The sequence below is a fragment of the Pristis pectinata genome, chromosome 3 (assembly GCF_009764475.1).
Source record: "Pristis pectinata isolate sPriPec2 chromosome 3, sPriPec2.1.pri, whole genome shotgun sequence".
Lineage (NCBI taxonomy): Eukaryota > Metazoa > Chordata > Chondrichthyes > Rhinopristiformes > Pristidae > Pristis > Pristis pectinata.
Genome location: NC_067407.1, coordinates 124133300 through 124153518, shown reverse-complemented (window position 1 = coordinate 124153518; position 20219 = coordinate 124133300). Strand labels below are relative to the sequence as shown.

At 44.3% G+C, this 20219-nt stretch overlaps 1 protein-coding gene across 2 annotated transcripts in view; it reads left to right on the top strand.

The window, feature by feature from the left end:
* The first annotated feature begins 334 nt into the window (after positions 1-334).
* The window catches only part of LOC127568175 (muscarinic acetylcholine receptor M3-like), a 110525-nt gene continuing 90640 nt past the window's right edge, over positions 335-20219 (top strand). The window contains exon 1 of one of the 2 annotated variants that reach the window (XM_052011614.1): positions 335-403. The gene's annotated coding sequence lies outside the window, so the exon portion shown is untranslated. The remainder of the gene's footprint in view (positions 404-20219) is intronic. The other variant, XM_052011615.1, reaches the window with a different exon arrangement.

Sequence of the window (20219 nt, the reverse complement as noted above, 5' to 3'; positions counted from 1 at the left end):
AATTGCTTTTAGATGTACTTGCGGCAATTCAAAGCCCATGCCATCAGGCACATTGAAGATGTAAACCATTTTTAAAGATTTTAGCCTAAAAATCAATTTTGCTGATGTTAAAATGCAAATCCTAAATGTCTTCAAATAATGTTCCGATGTCTGCTATTTTGCTGAAGGCAATAAAGTGATGGTCCTGGGAATAGAACGTAAAAGCCTTGTGTTTAAAATTCAAATAGTATCTGCTTTGTTAGTCCAGTTATAACGAAAAGCTAAATCAAATGATGCACTCTCTTGTTATTTTGCAGCTTCTGTGAGAAGTATCACACCAGGCAGCTCGATGTATAATGAATGTTCCAGGACCAGGTTATGTTGCTGCAGTTTAATGTAGCAAGACTAGTCAATCAAATTGTTGGTAAGTTCTTGTTATATATCTTAGTGTTTTCAGTCGAGGAAAAGAATGTTGCTGGTCTGGAGATGTTATTACCTGATTTGTTTTCTTCTCAGGTTGATAATAATGGAGAGAATTCAGCTCAACCTAATGGGTAACAGGAGCAGCTCAGGTCATTGAATATAAATTTCTATTTGGGTGTTAAAATGACTTTGCAATCCTCACTCCTGTTTCCACTCAAATGCTTAGGTTAAAATGACCTCCCTTCATTAATATAACAGTGTCATGCTGTTATGATCTTGAATGCATTGTCTGAGAGAGCAGTAGAAGCAGTTTCAACAGTAAATCATACAATTGAATTGGGTAAGTATTGGAAGGGAATAATTTTCAGGGGTTAGGAGGAAAGAGCAGAGGACTGAGAATAATTGGTTAGCTTTTTCAGAAGGGCAATAGGCTGGATGACCTCCAAATGCACTGTGTTTATCCACAACTCTTCAACTGATTCCACATTTCGCTTTGGTCTCAATATTTCTGCAGTCTCAATGTGTTTTTATTACACAATAACCTCTCCATAGCATACCTTGATAAAATTGTAAATTGGTAAATTGGTTTATTATTGTCACACGTATCAAGGAACAGTGAAAAACTTCATTTTGCTTGTCATCCATACAGATCATTTCATCACATCAGTGCATTGAGGTAGTACTAGGGAAAACAATAACATAATGCAGAATATTGTGTTACACTTGAAGAGGAAGTGCAGTGCAGGCAGGCAATAAGGTACAAGGCCACAAAGAGATAGATAGCAAGGTCAAGAGCCCATTTGATGTGGCAATTGGATAGGAACAAACAATAGATTTGGCAAAACCTAAGCTTGGCACCACGAGACATAAATGATGTTAACTCCTGGGCTATATCTGCATTTTCCCAGTCTCCCTCCCAAAGCAGAGGTAATAGCTGGCCCACAGGTGAGAGTGGGCCACCTGATGATTGGATGGCCCTATCTGTGCACTAAAACAACAGTGCCTGGTTGCAGCTCTTCCTGAAGTTTTTTCCTTCTCCCAACTCACCCAGTCAAACACTCTATTTTGCCCAATTCAATCTTATTAAACAAATCTGTTCAAAGAAAATAAACAGTATTTTTTTTCAATTCCCCTGAAACTATTTTTCCTCAGGGTTGCACACTGCAGTGCCTGAGAAATTGATTTTTAATGGCTGGAGACTCAAACACAATCCTGGAGGTTTGGCAAACATGGATTCCCCAGTAGAGATGTAAATCAGAAGGATTGTTACAGAGTCATAGAGTCATACAGCACGGAAGCAGGCCCTTTAACCCAACAGCTCCATGCCGATCAAGATTCCCATCTAAGCTACTGACTAGCTTAGATGGGAATCTTGCAACCAGGTATATGGATAAGAAAGGTTTAGAAGGTTATGGACCAAATGCTGGCAGAGGGACTAGCTTGGATGGGGCGACTTGGTCAGCATGGACTAGTTGGGCCAAAGGGCCTGTTTCCATGCTATGTAACTCTATGACTCAGGTACATATACCTGGATATACACCTGTCCAAGTGCCTTTTAAAAGTTGTTAATGTACCTTCCTCAACCACTTCCTCTGGCAGCTTATTCCATATACTGACCACTCTCTGGGTGAAAAAGTTGCCTCTCAGGTTCCAGTTAAGTCTCTCCCCCTCACCTTAAACCTATGCCTTCTAGTTCTTGATTCCCCAACCCTGGGAAAAAGACTGTGCACATTCACCCTATTTATGCCCCTCATAATTTTATACACTTCTAGAAGATTATCCCTCATTCTCCTAGACTCCAATGAAAAAAGTCCCAACCTGCTCAGTATCTCTCCATTACTCAGTCCCTTGAGTTCCAGCAACATTCTCGTAAATCTCCTCTGCACTGTTTCCAGCTTAATGGCATCTTTCCTATAGCAGGGTGACCAAAACTGAACACAATTGTGTTCAGAACCCACAACCTCCTGAGTCAAAGTAAAAATGCTTTCAATAACTGGGGTTCTTTCTACACCATCCAATAGCTTACCTGAATTCACTATCAACATCCTTGTACATCAATGAGATTGGTATTGGTATTGGTTTATTTTTGTCACTTGTACCGAGGTACAGTGAAAAACTTGTCTTACATACCAATCGTACAGGTCAACTCATTACACAGTGCAGTTACATTGAGTCAGTACAGAGTTCATTGAGGTAGTACAGGTAAAAACAATAACAGTACAGAGTAAAGTGTCACAGCTACAGAGGAAGTGCAGTGCAGGTAGACAATAAGGTGCAAGGTCACAACAAGGTAGATTGTGAGGTCAAGAGTCCATCTCATTGTAAAAAGGAACCATTCAATAGTCTTATCATAGTGGGATAGAAGCTGTCCTTAAGCTTGGTGGTACATGCCCTCAGGCTCCTGTATCTTCTACCCGATGGAAGAGGAGAGAAGAAAGAATGACCCGGATGGGTGGGGTCTTTGATTATGCTGGCTGCTTTACCAAGGCAGCGAGAGGTAAAGACAGAGTCCAAGGAGGGGAGGCTGGTTTCCGTGACGCACTGGTCTCTGTCCACAACTCTCTGTTGTTTCTTGCGGTCCTGGACAGAGCAGTTGCCATACCAAGCTGTGATGCATCCAGATAGGATGCTTTCTATGGTGCATCGATAAAAGTTGATGAGTGTCAAAGGGGACATACCAAATTTCTTTAGCCTCCTGAGGAAGTAGAGGTGCTGGTGAGCTTTCTTGGCCATGGCATCTACGTGGTTGGACCAGGACAGGCTATTGGTGATGTTCACTCCCAGGAACTTGAAGGTCTCAACCCTCTCGACCTCAACATCGTTTACGTAGACAGGTGCATGTACACCGCCCCCTTTCCTGAAGTCACTGACCAGCTCTTTGGTTGACATAGAGGGAAAGGTTGTTGTCATGATACCATGCCACTAAGATCTCTATCTCCTTCCTGTACTCCGACTCATCACTGTTTGAGATACGGCCTACAACGGTGGTATCATCTTCAAAATCGTAGATGGAGTTAGAGCGGAATCTGGCCACACAGTCATGACTATATAGGGAGTAGAGTAGAGGGCTGAGGACGCAGCCTTGTTGGGTACCAGTGTTGAGAATAATCATGTCGTAGGTATTGCTGCCAATCCTCACTGATTGCGGTCTGTTGGATGCTATATTTTCAGTCTTTCTTGCATTGACTCTTGAATCAAGTGAGCAATAATGGAAATGTTGTTCTGGTAGACATTCCATGGCTCAGTTGATTGCACTCGTTCTCCAAGTCAGAAACATAGGGGACAGAGATCTTAAGTTAAATTGGTAAATTGGTTTATTGTTGTCACACGTACCGAGGTACAGTGAAAAACTTTGTTTTGCATCCCATCCGTACAGATCATTTCATCACATCAGTATATTGAGGTAGTACAAGAGAAAAGCAATAACAGAATGTAGAATAAAGTGTTACAGTAACAGAGAAAGTGCATTGCAGACAGACAATAAGGTGCAAATCCATAAGGTTAAGAGTTCATCTTATCGTACAAGTGACTGTTCAATAGTCTTATGACAGTGGGATAGAAACTGTCCTTAGTTCTGGTGTATCTTTCCTTCATTCTTAATCATCCTTAATCATGTTTTTGTATCTTCTGCACAATGGGAAAGAGAGAATGTCTGAGGTGGGTGGGGTCTGAGGCAGCGAGAAATGTAGACAGAATCCATGGAGGGGAGGCTGGTTTTCATGATGTACTGAGCTGTGTCCACAACTCTCTGCTGTTTCTTACAGTTTTTGGCAAAGCAGTCGCAGATCTTGGCCTACACTCTGGTACGGCACTGTTAGAGATGCTGTCATTTGGTCAAAACTAAGTCTTCTTGGGTAGACTCTAAAGTTCCTTTGAGAATGTGCTGAAGAAATATTATCCCTGGTGTTCTGACCAACACCATCCCTCAAACAAAATTAGCAGATACTTCCTGCCATGTCTCCTATATTGAAGCACTGGTCACACTTCAACAGCATTGTATTGGTCATAAATCACTTCTGGTTATCCTGACATTGTAAAAGATGTTGAAGAAATACAAGCAGCTCTTGTCTGATTTATGATCACTCAGATCAAGATTGTGTCTGCCTGAATTCATTTCATTCAGGGCTCTTTTAGGCCAGAAGCGTGAGCAGAATTTCACTGTGGGCTGCTTTGACATTTCCTTTCATTTACGTGTTGCAGTTTGTTAGAGCCCTCCATTAAATGGAAGGTGGTACATTCTGTTCTATGGGCATCTCTGTGTGCACTGTCATTAATGTTTCAAATTGGCCCGCAGACCTGAAGAAGTAGTAATACCTAGAGTTAAAACTATTCTAAACATGGTACTGGGCTTGGAAATATTGTAGTGATGCTCTAGCAAAGCAAGTTTTTCTATTGATAAAAACTCATCTTACACTGTCCTATCATTCATCTAAACTGAGAAGCCCTTTAGCAACTGTATAATTTTAATCTTCACAACACCATGCAACAAAAAATATACCGTGTAATTATGTCAATCTGGTAGATTTGCTTCAGAAAATGAATGATAATTTGAATCATTTGCCTGTAGGTTTTTGACTTTTTGATGGATATAGAAATCAGCCTTTTAACACTCAGCTCAATGCTTCCCCTTGACGAAGCCCAGGGAAACAAAAATCACCATTAGTATTCTATGTTATTTTGAATTATACTTACCCACCTGATAATAAACAGAGACCATAAACATAAATCTGTCAGTTCTGTGCACAATACTCTGTAAATGTGAGTGAAGGTGTTAGACAGACCCTCTTTGCATGTTTTAGTAATGCATGGGCATTTAAACTTCTGTTGCTCATCTCCACAAAATGATGGAGCTCTTCCGGTTTCCTGTTAATCAACAACAGAAAAAGTTCAGCTGATTATCTAAAAGCAAAAAACTGCAGATGGTGGCAATCTGAACTAAAAGCAGGAAATGCTCAGCAGGTCAGGCAGCACGGAGAGGGAGGAAATACAGAGTTAAAGTTTCAGGTTAATGACTTTTCATCAGAACTTTGTGGAGAGAGAAACAACATATGTTTCTTTCTCCACAGATGCTGCCTGACCTGCTGAGCATTTCCAGCGTCTTCTACTTTTATTTTAACTGATTATCTCCTCGCCTTATGTCTAACTTCATTGAAAGACCATGGTAAGTAAATTCACCAACTCGATGACAATCAGTTTCAAAAGTAAATTCACTTAAATTCAGAGCTAAATTGCTTTGGTTCTTCAGTTTGATAAGGAATAATATAAATGCAAACAGTATTTTTAGTTTGCTTATACAAGGTGGAAGGTTTCAGTGATTTATATTCAAATTTTGATTTGTAGTCCAGCTTGTACGAGGCATGCAGACATTCAGGGGGATTAATATGGCTGCCGAGTTGCAAAAGTTAATCTAATTAAATTAATGCTTTCTTGACTCCTGGAGTTGCATGGCCTTACCCAATGCATAACAACTACCTTTCCATCAGTAGGTGGTAGGAAAGCCACTTCAAACATGGATTATTATGCCAGAAATGGCTGTTTGGTTGTCATCCACATATTTCAGCAAGAGTTACATGTTTGTGTTGATAATGCTGATGTGTTCTGGCCAAGTCACTTATGATGATGGAGCACTAAGGAATTGGAGGCCAGCATGTTGGAAAGGAGGCAGGATCGAGGCTGCTCCGGACGGGGAGGGTGCCAAGGTTTCTGTGTGCCACCATAGATTCTTACCTTATTTCATTCTGGAAAGGAAGCCAATTCGATCCTAGCAGAAAAACAACAAGCTTCACTGGACAGAGAATTTAAAAGGATCATCTACTTGCAGGTTTATTTTCTTCTACCTATTGATATGACCTGTCCTTCCATAATTGTTTAATTTACAAAGGGATTGAGGGGTAGATATCAGAGGAGCATGTACTGACTTTAAGGCTCATTCACAAACTTGTTACTCCCATCTATTTATTTCCCTTGATTTACAACATGATTTGGAGAATAAACAGAGAATGCGGAGGAGCAGGGAAGGTGTGTCCCAGTGAACCTTAGCAAGAAGGATATCCATCACTGAAATCTCTCACATCTAGAGAGCAGGGCAAGGACCACATTTCCGGTGGCTGACACAATGACTGTGGCAATGAATTTTCAGGCATCAGAATTTGTCATGGTTGGAGCTGCAGAAAATAGTAACATCTTGCAATTCGTCTCTGCTGTGGTGAAAGAATTAACTACATTTCTGTTGCCAGTGATCATTGTGAAGAGGACACATGCCATGATTAGGACTGCAGCTTCCTCATCGTGCAGGGTGCTATGGCCCACAGGTATATCGCTTTGTGTACATGCATCATCCCTGCCTTATGCCATAAATGAAAGAGATACAAGATCCAGCCAATGTGCACTGATGGCAACAGATTGTGCAAGCCAGTGCCCTTGGGTAATCTCAATGCCTTTCTTCTATGCCAGACCAAGTGCACAATTCATTCAAGCCACTATGACAAACTAGAGAGTGGCTACTGGGTGGCAAGGCTAATCCATCAAAGGCATGTCTAAATGACTCCATTACTCAACACACACAAACATGGGAAGCCTGTTACAGCTAAAGCCATGCTTATACATACTCTGCTTTGCTCTGGAGGACCCTCAATTAGTCAGCTGAGCAGAGGTCAAGATGTATAATAAGCTGGACTATGCTGCACAACCTCTCTGTCATGAGGGAAGCAAATACTCAAGGGCCAGGTGAGGAGCAAAAGGAAGAAGAGGAAGGGCTCAGCATCCAATGGAAACCAAAGAAAAGCTGCAGATGCTGAAAACCTGAAATAAAAATCACTGGAAACACTCAGCAGGTCAGGCAACCTCTGTGAAAAGAGGAACAATTAACATCTCAGGTCCACATTCCTTCATCAGATCTTGGAAAAAGAGAAAACGAGTTAGTTTTCAGTAGCAGAGAAGATAGGAGAGGGGTGGGCAGAGGTATATCTCTGATAGGGTGAGACCAAATCACTTAAAGTGACATTGGAGCCCATTATGCTTCTTTGTCTGTGTTATATGTTGCTAATAGCAAGGCTTTGGGACATGCCCAGCAGGCTAGACTGTACTAATAGAAAGAAAAAACTGAGTCAAAATAATGATTGGCGCAAATGACCAGTTCTGATACAGACAGAAAGAAAGAACGAGCAACCTAAAGTTGGGCAGTTCGATATTGAGTCCGGAAGGCTGCAGTGTGCTCAAATTGAAGACAAGTTGTTCCTCAAGTTTGCATCTGGCCTTATTGTAAAAGTGCAGGAGGCTACAGACAGATAGGTCAGAGTGATAGTGGGATGGTGAATTAAAGTGGCAAGCAACCTGAATTTCAGGGTTACTTCTGTGGACTAAACACAGGTGCTCCACAAGGCAATCATCCAATCTTCGTTTGGTTTTTCCAATATAGAGGAGAATAAGTTGAGAGTACATTGTAGAAGGGCCACACTTTTCTGTCTGGGATGTCTGTGACAATCTCATCTGAGTTTGAAATCTATATTCTTAACCCCAATTTTTCATTCATCCACAGTCCACACACCTTACCATTTCTCTGTCACTGACCATCACAGTGTCTACTTGAACACTGTGCAAAATAAAACCTTTTTGTAAGCTGTGAGTTGTGGGTTTGAAGTTTGGAATAACCTTAAATATGTGCTTGTGCATTATTCCATCAATAAGAGAAAAGAACAAAGGTCCATGCATCATTGGGAGACATGGATGATAATCCATATTGGCTGTAGGAGCCTTCTAGTCAGGAATTATTCTATCAGAAATAGCACAGCTTGAAAGTGCAATGCTTTCTTGGTGCGAAAACCATTAAGAGAAAGAAAGGCTACTGCATGGATTTCACAACATGAAAATAAAAAAATTGGATCATCTTTTGCCTTGAAGGAAAGTGTTGCAGTACATTATTCACTTTCCCTCTATTCCCCTTTTGACCCCACACTTATTGTTATTTACCCAATGATCGACAGGCACTATTAATTCAGTGGTTCCCAATCATTCAACAATGTTTTCTGATCTTAAGTACTCGTTGATTGTGTTGCAATGAACAGAATTGAACATGAGGAAAAGGTTCAATACTTTTGCAAAATACTATTGTAAAAATCCCAGCTTGGGAATTCTACCTTGCGGTGCAGTGTTTAAGAGCGCTAACCAATGGAACAAAACTTACTATGTGGTCTGCAAAATCTGAGATGATCCGTCAAAGCCTTCCATATGAATAGTTCACTAATGCAAGGAGGCAAATCCAGATATGCATAGTGGTGTCCAATGGTAGGCAACGTATCTCTGTAAAATTCATTGACACATGCAAAGACCATTCATGCACGTGCAGATGTGGGCTATCTTCGCATGCCTTAAAGGGAATTGCCTTAGAGTTTGGTGCAGGGAGTCAACTGCAGGAAGGTGGAATTCAAGTAAAAACCTATCCCTTTGCAGCAGACCTGTCCCTTGGGTCCTCCAATACGCCTAACCCCCCAAGCAAGTGACCATGATCCTGAACCCAGCGGCTGATGGTGATCCACCTCAAATGCCCTGACATAGCCTGCAAGTTTATCCGTCTTCCCCAGAAACCCTACTCCTCCATGGGACTCTGTCACCCAGACACCAGCCAGCCCTCTGCACCCTGTAAAATACACTGGCAACCTACATTAGACTGTCCTCTCCCATCAGCGAAGTGAACAAAAAAAGGCCTTTGAGAATGTTATGTTTCACTGCACACAAGACCTTGGGCCTCAAGGGCAGTAGAGTTCAGCAATGGTGGGTGACACAGGAAACATCCAGTGGTCTGCAATACACTACATGTTTAATAGCCTTTCCAAGCACCAAAGATTTCTAGTGCCATGCACTCCCTCAGGAATGCCACTTTAAAATTTGACACATTAAACAGAATGAATCAGTACAATTTTTCCATGCATTCTTCATGACTATGAATAAATCCACAGTGCCTTCCAACTCCCATCATCCCCAGATCCCTGACAGAATGTGTCAAGCACTCATTCCCCTAAGAATTACATTTGCATTTTGTTCTGAAGGTTGCCTTCTGCCAACCAGTTTTTCTGTGAATAAGCTTTAGGTTGATATAGGAATCTGATCAGGTTCTGGAGAAATGCAATTTGAGAGTAAACGTAGAGGCATCAGATTTGACTTTGAATGGTTCTTTTAGGAGTGGACAAGTACAACTTACGTTTATGTAGCATCTCTATTGAAGACAAACAACATGAATCTTCCAAGTACCTCTGGGATCAGTTTTCAAGAATAAATTATCATTGAAAAGTGCAACAGAACTGATTTTCACTGCTTTTTACTTGGATGCCAACTAACTCAGTTTATTTAGAAAGGAGGGACTCAATTAATGGTAGACTGTGGATGTAGTTTCTTCACTGATTTATTTTTTGGTCCACAGTTAGTCATAGAGTTGTAGAGTCATACAGCACGGAAACAAGCCCTTTGACCCAACTCGTCCATGCCAACCAAGGTACCCATCTAAGCTCATCCCATTTGCAGTTCTTGTTTCAATACATAACAATAAATACAATAAAATTAAAAACATTCAATTATATCATGTATGTTGTAATGTGTGAATGCAAATACTCCTTTGAATATTTTACAGGTGCTCATTTACCAGTGTCGAAAGGAAACATACACCATGTTATTAAACTTCCAATGGAAACACCAATATTGATGTAAATATGGTAGCCCAGAAATTAGATCCATTAAAACCTGTTTTTCAAATGCAAATTGTGGGTTACTTCCAGCTGAATTACAAATGTTGGGAATTGGCCAAACTGCTTCCATGTGCAATTTCTCTCAGAACATGAAATGTTATGAAATAAAAGCAGGAGAAGGCCATTTGACCCCTCAGGCCTAGTCCACCATTCAATAAGATTGTGGCTGATCTTTCACTCAGCAGCATTTTCCTGCACTCACTTCACATCTTTCAATCCCTTCCATATCTAAAAATCTAGCAGCTCTGACTTGAATATGCAACCAAGGCTCCACAACCCTCTTCAGGTTGGGAATTCCAAAGATACACTACCCTCTGAGTGAAAAAAAAATTCTTTTAATCTCTGTCCTGAATGGCCAACCCCTTATTTTGTGACTGACTCCTGGTATTAGTCACGTGAGGTAGGAGTCATATCATCATCTACGCATACACTCTGTCAATCTGATAAAAAGTTTGAACGCTTCAATAAGATTAATGCTCATCTTTCTAAGATCTAGAGAGTATAGGCTCGGTCTAGTTCATCTCTCCTGATAGGGGACATGAAGATAGCTAATGTTGTTCCTTCATTTAAGAAGGGCAGCAGGGATAAGACAGGTAACTATAGGCCTGTGAACCTTACAGTGCTCGTAAGGAAATTATTGAGAAATTCTAAAGGATAGGATTTATGTACATTTGGAAAGGTAAGGGCTGATCAAGGATAGTCAACTTCGCCTTGTGGAGGGGAAATCCTGACTCACTAAATTGATTGAGTTTTTTGAGGAGGTAACTGAGCAGATTGATGGAGACAGGATGGTAGGTGTTGTCTATATGTCGATAAGGCATTTAGTATGGTCCTGATGAAGGGTCTCAACCCGAAACGTTGACAGTTTATTTCTCTCCTTGGATGCTGCCTGACTTGCTGAGTTCCTCCAGCACTTTTTGTGTGTGTTGATTTAATACTGTCCTGCTGGTCCGGATGGTTCAAACACATGGGATCCAAGATGACCTGGCTGATTGGATCCAAAGAGAGAGACAAGTACAGGCAGTTTCCAGTTATAGAAGGGTTCTGTTCCTGAGAACTGTTCATAATCCAAATCTTTTGTAAATCAGAAATAAGCAAAAACAATGTGTGGGAAAGGCTCACAGAAGCAGCTGAGTCAGGAGAGCAAGCAGACACAGGCAGAGTGGCAGCCAATGAGTCAGAATCTGCTTCCTGCTGCCAGCTCTGCTCGGCGCAACCCACTCCCAGTTGCTGCAGCTCGGTTGAATGTACATGTGTCTATAGGTCATGCATTCATAACTTGGAGTGGGCTTGTAATTGGATCTAAAATGGGCTTGGTGATAGGAGATGGAGAATAGTGGTGGAGGTGTCGTCCCGAAATCAGTTTCCCTATCCGTCCGCTGTAAATAACGCAGTGCCACGAGGTCGATTTGAACAAATACCTTTACTAGCAGTGCACCGCTAGGAGAATTCTCTTCAGCACTCACTAAGAGTCGCTTCCCGAGTTCTCCCCGCACAAAGGGCAGACAGACATTTGTACAGGAATTGTCACGCACATCCCATGCAAATGGCGCCGCGAGTTTCGGTCAAGCTATAGAGATCCCGAGACAGCTATCACACCTCTTGTCTTAGTATAATTGAGTTATAGTCAAGGCTTTCAAAGGCAGGTATCACCCTTCATTGTTCAGACCAAGTCTTTACCTCGATGTTAATTACACTCAGTATCGCCACCGTCTGACATATCGGAATGGTTCGTTACCCGAACTAAAGGCAGTTAACATACTTAACATTCCAACCTAACTAGTGGGTCAGCAGCTTGCTAGCCCTTGCTAAAGAAATATAAATGCATATATATATATTTTTTTTGTTTGCCAGTTATAAGTATGGTTGCAATTCTTAACCCTTCACTTCCTCAGAAGGATCTTTTCTGGTTGCAAGTCTGTGACCAGTGGTGTACCGCAAGGATCAATGCTGTGACCCTTAGTGTTTGCCTTATATCTTAACAACTTGGATGTGAATATGAGAGGAGTGATTAGTAAGTTTGTGGATGACACAAAACCTGGTGGTGTTGTGGATAGTGAGAAAAGTTGTCTAAGGCTATAACAGCATACAGATCAAGTAGAAAGTTGGATGGAGCATTGGCAGATGGAATTTAATCCCAACAAGTCCAAGGTGTTGCATTTTCTGACGTCAAGTAGGGGTAGAACATGTAGAGTAAATGGTAGCACCCTAAGGAATGTTGATGAACAGAGGGAGTTTGGGGATCAAGTCCACAGCTCCCTGAAAGTGGAAACATAGGTAGCTAGGATGGTGAAAAAGGCACGTGGCATGATTGCCTTCATAGATTGGGGCATAGAATATAGAAGTTGCCATATTATGTTGTAAGTTTACAAAACACTGGTTAGACCACACTTCGGTATGATATGGAATTCTGGTCAACATACGATAGCAAGGAACGGATTGAGCTCGAGGGAGTGCAGAAGAAATTCATAACAACTTTGACTAGAGTGGAAGAGTTTAGTTATGGGGAGAGATTGGATAGGATGGGTTTGTTCTCCCTGATGTGAAGGAGGCTGAGGGGTAACATAATGGAGGTATATGTGATGTATAAAGGGGATAGAAAGGGTAGATAGAATCTTGTTCCAATGTTAGGGATATCAAAAACAGGAAGACATGAGGAAAGTCTTCTTACACAGAGAGTGGTTGATATCTGAAACTCACTGCCAGAGGAAGTGGTGGAGTGAGGTGCAATCACTATGTTTAAGAGTCTTATAGACAGGCATTTGAATAGGCAAGGCATAGAAGGATACAGACCTTGTTAGAACAAATGTGAATAGCATAGATGGCCAAAAGGTTGCATGGATGTGGTGGACCGAAAGGCCCTTTCCTGTGCTGTAAACTCGATGACTCTATGAAAAACCCCATCTCAAGAATCAATCTCCTTTGTACTTGTTACACTTCCTCTATCTCAAGTATATCCTTTCAGAGGTAGGGAGTTCAGACACATACATAATCGTCCAGATGCAATCTCATTTGGGCTTTATATGTTTACAGTAAGATGACTCTTATACTCAAATTCCCTTAAACAAAGGCCAACATACCATTTATAATTGCTTCTGTATCTGCACATTAATTTTCAGTGATTTGTGTATACAAACATTCCGGTCTCTCTGAATACTTTTCAGTCTCTTTTCATTTAAATATCACTCTGATTTTTCTATTTTTTTGTAATCAACCCCCATTTTTACCATGTTATTTGCCATCTACCATAACCATGCTCTTTCACTTAACCTGTCTACATCCCACTGAAAATTTTACATCCTCACACACACACCAGCTGTGTTATCAGCAAACATGGGTATATTACCGCTGGCAACCTCATCCAAATCATTATGAACAGTGCTGATCCCTGCAGCACCCCATTAATCACTACTCCCAGCCTCCCTACCCATAAATGACCCTTTGATTCCCAATCACTGTTTTCTGCCTTACCTCAGTATATTACCTCCAGTGTCATGTGCTGTAACATTATTTAATAACTTCTTCTGTGGCACCTTGTCAAAGGAATTCTGAAAGTCCAAATACTCATCCACAGTTCCCCCTTATCTATTCTGTTTATCACAATTTCATGAATGATGGTTTTTTCAACATCACAAGCCATGCACCCAGTATCACGATAGGCTATGCACTGCTCGCTTACTGATGTCAATTAAAAAGCTCAGGTGCAAGCAACAACCTTTATTGAACATTCACAAAAAACCCAGAGCACATTGTACTGAGATTAGCAATGAGACATCAGTTGAAAAATTCCCATTCTGATAGTCATGTCTTACACACAGCATCTGCCAGTCTCAGTTTTGAAGCCTCAGGATTTTTGAAAACTCCATCATTGATTACAAACTTTTTATTCAATTCATATCAAAGCTGCATGCTGTAATCTCAGCCTCCTCGATCACCTCCCACCTTGTGGTGCTGTGGAGCCACTTGATGAGGGCAAATGACTGTACTGTGGGTACTCATGCATCCAAAGGTTTGATGTGCCCACTCCATCACCTCAACTGCTCTCCGTTCCCCAGATTTTCCTTCACCTCCACACAGCCTTATAAGCAGTTGTTCCGTGACTGCCTTCGGAAATCTTTTCCTAATGTCTGACACCAGTCGAGAACTTATGCTGCTCCTGACAGGAACTACATGAGCCTGTGATTCTGGGGGTAAGCCACTGTTTTGAATGAATTTTTTTGGATCAACTTCTTGATTTTTTTGTGGGTGATTGGATCAGGAATTAGTACTTTATGTTGTGCATGCTTAACATGCCAGTAAATCTCATGTGAAGTTATTTAAATCAGAGCTTATTGTAAGATAAGATAAGATATCTTTATTAGTCACACATACATCGAAACACACAGTGAAATGCATCTTTTGTGTAGTGTTCTGGGGACAGCCCGCAAGTGTCGCCACGCTTCCAGCACCAACATAACATGCCCACAACTTCCTAACCTGTACATCTTTGGAATGTGGGAGGAAACCGGAGCGCCCAGAGAAAACCCACACAGACACGGGGAGAACGTACAAACTCCTTACAGACAGTGGCCGGAATTGAACCCGGGTCGCTGGCGCTGTAAAGCGTTACACTAACCATTACACTACCATTGTATTGAATCTTCTTTTAGAAATAATGCCAAAGAAATACATTTAAAGCTCCTGTAATGACGCCATAGAATCATACGGTGAACAACTCAAGCTAATGTTCTTAAAGTAAAAATCCTCCAGATTCTGGAAATTTGAAATTGAAGCAGAAAGTGCTGGAAATACTCAGTAGGTCAGGCAGCATCTATGGCGAGAGAAAGAAGTAAATGTTTTGCATCAGTGACCATTCTGCTCACTAACTCAGTTTCTTTCTCCAAAGATACCGCCAAACCAACTGAGCATTTCAGCATGTTCTGCTTTTATTCTGAAGTTGCTATTGTTAGGGTGACCTTCACCAGCCCAATATCAAGGCGAGGGTGATGGGGTTGGTGAGACCACAGTTACTCCTGGTAGCAGGTGAAAAATTTGGTTAGGCTTCCTGATGTTGGTTTCTATCCAGTAGTCTTCCTGGTAAGGAAGACTGATCACAAAATGAGGCCACTTGGCTCATTGAGACTGTGATGGTTCTTTAAAAGATCAGTGCAACAAGTCAAGCTCTTTTTCACGTGTCTCTGTGTCTTTCTCCCCCTCAACAAGTTTTCCAATTCCTTTTAGAAAGACACTATTGAATCTGTTTACTCCACACTATCAAGCTCTATATTGCAAGAATGGAGCTGAGAAGTAATATTAAATGAAACCTTCTGGGAGGGAGAAGAGAAAACTGATGATGGGGCAAATGGTGAACCATATGAATTACATCCCAATGGATTTAAGAACATAGGAAATAGGGGCAGGCATAGACCAAACAGTCAGCCAAGCCTGGTCCATCATTGCACCTCATCCAGTCTTAGCCTCAACACAACTTTCCCACTCTCTTCACATACCCCTTGACTCATTTGTTATTTAAGTATCCATCATTCTCTGTCTTGAATACAATCAATGATCCCTCCTTCCTCAGCTGTCTGGGGAAAAGAATTCCAAAGATTCAGGCAACTCTGAGAGAAGACATTCCTCTTCATTTCTATCTTTAATGGGTGACCCCCTTTTCTGAAACTATGCTCCTTATTTCTAGATATCCACACCAGGGATCCCTTCAGCCCAACAATCCCTCTCAGAATCACTTATGTTTCAATAAGTTCACCTCTCATTCTTCGAAACTCCAGCATGTATGGGCCTAACAGTGTAGGTGGTCCCTTTAGGCAGGTGATCAATAGAGATTAATAACCAAAACTCCAGCTGTGATGCCTGTGGCTTCCCACTAGTTGCTGATTGCCAGTCTGAAAGTAACTTGTTTATCCTGACTCTCCTTTACCTATTTGCATACCAATATATCACCTTCATCCTCAGGCATCCTTATCTTGTGCAATAACCTTTTATGTGACACTAATTAAAGGCTTCCTGGAAATCCAGATAGAAAACATTTGCTGGTTTCCTCTTGGACCTCTCCAGAAACCATTGCATTCACTATCACTAATATTTGCAACACTGTAACCACCTTCTTTCCATCTGATAGCGCCTTTAACTTCCTCAATAAGCCACAGCTGGTGCATGTTTCTCATCAAGCCCTCCTTTTGCAACAGCATACACTTAGAACATAGAACATAGAACACTACAGCACAGTACAAGCCCTTCGGCCCACAATGTTGTGCTGACATTTTATCCTGCTCAAAGATCAATCTAACCCTTCCCTCCCACATGGCCCCCTATTTTTCTATCATTCATGTGTCTATCTAAGAGTCTCTTAAATGTCCCTAATGTATCTGCCTCCACAACCTCTGCAGGCAACGCGTTCCACCCACCCACCACTCTCTGTGTGAAAAACTTACCCCTGACATCCCCCTTATACCTTCCTCCAGTCACCTTAAAATTATGTCCCCTCGTGTTAGCCATTGTCACCCTGGGAAAAAGTCTCTGACTGTCCACTCGCTCTGAGATTTCAGAATCAGATTTATTATACTGTCTTACAACGTGAAATTTGTTGTTTTACGGCAGCAATGCAATACAGAAAATTACTATAAATTGCAAAATAAATAAATAGTGCAAAAAAAAAGCAATAATGAGGTTGTAGTGATGGGCTACGCACTGAGCTAGGAATAACGACATGTAGTCAGTGGGTTGAACTTGAGACTGGTTTATTTTGAATCTTGCCGCGCTGGCTTTTAAGCAGTTAAGTTCCCGCGCTCGACGCACGGCGATGACATCAGAGGTGCATCAGCCGAACCTTTTCCCACACGCATGCTTTCTCCCCTCACTGTTGAAGAAGAAGGCCCAGTGCCATTTTGTGGCTGGCCTGTCTGCCGACGTGCGTGCCGACTTCGGAGCCCGTTCGCTTGCGTCGAAGGTGGGTCGCCACATAACCCCCCCCCCCAAAACTGGCAATAAACCCCCACAATTCCACAGCCTGGATCAGTCGCTGTTTGGGTGGTCTGCCTCTGCTCCGCGGAGCCTGAACTTCAATCGGCTGCACCATCCACATGGGCCGGTTTGAGCCCGTCCACCGTGAAAACCTCCTCTTTCCCCCCAATGTCTAGAACGTACGTGGACCCGTTGTTCGTGAGCACCTTGAACGGCCCCTTGTACGGCCGCTGTAGCAGTGTCCAGTGTGCGCCCCTCCGTTCAAATACAAACTTACAGTCCTGCAGGTCTTTGGGTATGCAGGTGGGGATCTGTCCGTGCCGTGAAGTCGGTACAGGGGCCAGATTGCCAAGCCTCTCATGTAGTCTGTCCAGGACTGCCGCGGGTTCCTCCTCCTGCCCCCTTGGGGCTGGTATGGACTCTCCTGGGATGGCCAGGGGTGCACCGTACGCCAGCTTAGCCGACGAGTTGTGCAGGTCCTCTTTGGGTGCTGTACGGATTCCGAGCAGGACCCAGGGGAGCTCGTCCACCCAGTCAGGCCCTTTCAGGTGGGCCATGAGAGCCGATTTCAAGTGACGGTGGAAACGTTCCACTAGTCCGTTCGACTGTGGGTGGTAGGCAGTAGTGTGGTGTAACCGTGCTCCCAACAGGCTGGCCGCAGCCAACCACAGGCTGGAGGTGAACTGGGCGCCTCTGTCAGAGGTAATGTGGGCCGGTACCCGGAAGCGTGCTGCCCAGGTTGTGATCAGCGCTCGGGCGCAGGAATCGGCGGAGGTGTCAGTGAGCGGGGCCACCTCTGGCCATCTCGTGAACCGGTCTACCATAGTTAGGAGGTACCGTGCTCCTCATGACACTGGCAGGGACCCCACGATATCCACATGAATGTGGTCGAACCTCCGGTGGGTGGGTTCGAACTGCTGTGGTGGGGCTTTGGTGTGCCGCTGCACCTTGGCTGCTTGACACTGCACGCACGTTTTGGCCCATTCACTGACCTGTCTGCGAAGGCCGTGCCACACGAACCTGCTGGAGACCATCCGGACAGTTGTCCTGATGGATGGATGCGCCAAACCTTGTATGGAGTTGAAACTCGCTGCCGCCAGGCTGCCGAGACGATGGGGCGAGGTTGGCCGGTAGTCACGTCACACAGGAGGGTCCTCCCACCTGGGCCTACTAGGAAGTCCTGTAGCTGCAAACCCGAGACTGCGGTCCTGTAGCTGGGCAACTCGTCGTCTGCCTGCTGCGCCTCCGCTAGTGCTGCATAGTCCACCCCCGGGACAGGGCCTGGATAGCTGGTCTGGAGAGTGCGTCCGCCACGACGTTGTCCTTTCCCGAGACATGCTGGATGTCCGTCGCGTACTCAGAGATGTAGGATAGATGTCACTGCTGGCGGGCCGACCAGGAATCGGACACCTTCGTGAATGTGAAGGTCAACAATTGTGGTCCGTGAACGTGGTGAACGGCCTGCCCTCTAAGAAATACCTGAAATGTCTGATGGCCAGATATAGTGCGAACAGCTCCCGGTCGAAAACACTGTACTTGAGTTCGGGTTGCCGCAGGTGCCTGCTGAAGAACGACAGGGTTGCCAGTGCCCCTCGATGAGTTGCTCCAGCACCCCACCAACTGCCGTGTTGGATGCGTCCACTGTGAGGGCGGTTGGAACGTTCGTTCTGGGGTGCACCAGCATCGCAGCATCTGCCAAGGCTTCCTTGGCTTTGACGAAAGCGGCTGCGGCCTCTTCGTCCCAAGTAATGTCCATGCCTTTACCTGACATCAGGGTGAAAAAAGGGCGAATGACACGGGCTGCTGAGGGGAGGAAACGGCGGTAGAAGTTGACCATACCCACGAACTCCTGCAAGCCTTTGACTGTGTTGGGGCGGGCGAAGTGGCAGATCACGTCCACCTTGGTGGGCAGGGGCGTTGTCCCATCTTTGGTAATCCTGTGGCCCAGGAAGTTGATGGTGTGTCCGAACTGGCATTTGGCCGGGTTGATCGTGAGGCCAAAATCACTCAGGCGGGAGTAGAGCTGGCCGAGGTGAGACAGATGCTCCTGACAATTTCTGCTGGCTATGAGGATGTTGTCCAAATAGATGAACGCAAAGTCCAGGTCGTGTCCCACCACATCCATTAGCCGCTGGAACGTCTGTGTGGCATTCGGAGGAACTCGAACAGGCCAAATGGGGTAATGAGTGCTGTCTTGGGGATGTCTTCAGGGTGTACCGGGATTTGATGGTATCCCCAGACGAGGTCCACCTTGGAAAAAGATGCTTGCCCCATGCAGGTTTGCTGCAAAGTCATGTATGTGCAGCACGGGGTAGCGGTCTGGGGTTGTAGCCTCGTTCAGTCGACGGTTGTCGCCGCATGGCCTCCAGCCCCCAGCTGCTTTGGTCACCATGTGTAGGGGGGATGCCCATGGGCTGTCTGACCTCTGTACGGTCCCCAATTCCTCCATCCTCTTGAACTCCTCCTTTGCCAGGCAGAGCTTGTCCGGGGGAAGCCGTCGTGCATGGGCGTGGAGGGGTGGTCCCTTGGTCGGAATGTGGTGCTGTACTCCATGTCTGGGTCTGGCTGCTGTGAACTGCGGTGCCAGAACCGATGGGAAGTCCACCAGGATTCTGGTGAATTCACTGTCCGACAGCATGACAGAGTCCAGGTATGGGGCCGGCAACTTGGCTTTGCCCAAAGAGAACGTCTGGAAAGTCTTGGCATGAACCAGCCTTCTCCTGTGCAAGTCAACCAGTAGGCTGTGAGCTCGCAAGAAGTCCACCCCAAGGAGTAGTTGGGCCACGGCGGCCAGTGTGAAGTCCCACGTGAACCGGCTAGTGCCGAACTGCAGCTGCACTGTGCAGGTGCCATAGGTGCGTATTGTGCTGACAGGGTCCCGGCTCCCTGTTGCAGGTGTCGTACCCCGTCAGGGGTAGGACGCTGATTTCCGCTCCGGTGTCGACCAAGAAGCGGCGTCCCGACTGTTTGTCCCAGACATACAAGAGGCTGTCCCAGTGGCCAGCCACCGTAGCCCTTAGCGGCGGCTGGCCTTGGCGTTTCCCTAGAACTCGCAGGGTGGCGACATCAGTGGGCTTCTGCGCCCCACCGCTGGTGGTAGAAACACCACTGTATGGTGGC